Source organism: Fonticula alba (assembly GCF_000388065.1).
Source record: "Fonticula alba strain ATCC 38817 unplaced genomic scaffold supercont2.1, whole genome shotgun sequence".
In the NCBI taxonomy this organism is placed as follows: Eukaryota; order Rotosphaerida; family Fonticulaceae; genus Fonticula; species Fonticula alba.
This window is the reverse complement of record NW_009242971.1, coordinates 245,302-246,816: the sequence shown is the minus strand read 5'-3', so window position 1 is coordinate 246,816 and position 1,515 is coordinate 245,302. Positions and strand designations below refer to the sequence as shown.

Sequence of the window (1,515 nt, the reverse complement as noted above, 5' to 3'; positions counted from 1 at the left end):
GGGGGGAGCCGGGAGCCGGGAGCCGGGAGTAGGAAGCAGGGAGCAGGGAGCGGGGAGCGGGGAGCGGGGCAGACGACAAAGGGCGACAGGAGGCGCAGTCGAACGAACCGTTCGTAGTCAGAAGGGGACAGCCGTGCGCCACGCAAAGGAGAAGGTGGGCTCAACACAGGGTCTGAGAAACGAAACGGGAGGGGGGGGGCTGAGCTCGGGCACGATACGCCGCGGGTATGGGGGCTCTCAAAGAGAAAGAGTACAGGAGCGGGCGAGATTGACCGACCCCGCCGGGGCGCCGGCACGCCCTCGGGGGGGGGGGGGGGGGGCAGGGGACAGGGCGGGAGGAATCCCGCCGCCCTCCCGCCCATTGGGACACGGGTGGATGGGCTGGCGCGCTGGCGAATGGGGTATGCATGCGTGCGCGTGTGTACATTTGTGAGCTTAGTGTCCGACGAGGTACCGGTGCACATCCAACGCCCCGCGCCCGCCCCACATGTCCGGCCGCGCCCCCAGCCCGCCGCCCCCTCTGTCCTGCCTGGGCCCTACCCACGCACACAATGCAGAGCCGAGGAGACGACCCCCCGGCGAGGGAGCCGGATGGTGGATGTGCCAGGGTTGTGGCACGGGTCCCGCGTGCTCGCCCCCCCCCCCCCCCCCTTCCTTCCCCCCCCGTTCGGGGGCTGGGGGACGCCGCGAAAAACCGCCGTAAAGAGGACGAAATAATAACACACGAGGAGTGCATGCCATGCGGTGCGCCGATACGGTACATATGCCGTACGGGTGCACTTTTATTTGCAGGTGAGTACACACATGCACGGCCCGGCAGGCTGGTCCTGCTCCGGGCGAGGGGGGCGAGCCGGGCGCTCGGCTGGTGTTTTGTCCGGCTGCACACCCTTGGCTTCGCGCCCTCGGATCTGGTTGGGCGTGTTCCGCCTTCAGGGAAGGAAGGCCCTACAGAGCTACTTGGAGGGGGAGGGGGGGGTGGGGGAACGTTGTCCCCTTGGCGGCGGCGGGCGGCCGGGCGGGCAGGCAAGTGGGCCCGTATCATTTCGGTAGAGGAGGCCATGAGAGATAGCCCTTCCCGTTCGCGCCGCCGCAGGTACGGGGGGGGGGGCGGATGGCCACACAGGCGCCGGGGGCCAGGCGCCCACCACAGGTCAACCTTGTGGGAATTTGCCCTGGCCTCGGGCACGCATGGCGGGCCTCCCCCAAACCGGCGGGGGGGGGGGGCGGCAGGCAGAGTCGCACAGCCAAGTGGAGCACCGCCAGCTGGGTCGGGGCAGCAACCGGAACCGCATACCGGCTCAGTCAAGGGAGAGCTTGCGGGAGTCCGGGGAAGGCCACCCCCATGTGGCCTGGGTCCCCCCCCTCGCCCCTGCCCGGTGGTCGGCCCCCGAGAACCCGTAAAGCACGGCCCAGGCGGGGGCAGGGGAAAGGGGGCTGGGGGGCTCTGAGTGCAACACGGCCCCCGGAGCTGGTGTGGGGGTCGACGCTCGCGCGCACATGCGGGCCGGCACCGGG

At 70.5% G+C, this 1,515-nt stretch overlaps 1 protein-coding gene across 1 annotated transcript in view; it reads right to left on the bottom strand.

The window, feature by feature from the left end:
- H696_00043 (hypothetical protein) overlaps positions 1-243 on the bottom strand; it is a 2,836-nt gene extending 2,593 nt beyond the window's left edge. Inside the window, exon 1 of the mRNA XM_009493877.1 lies at positions 109-243. The gene's annotated coding sequence lies outside the window, so the exon portion shown is untranslated. The remainder of the gene's footprint in view (positions 1-108) is intronic.
- Positions 244-1,515: the final 1,272 nt, after the last annotated feature.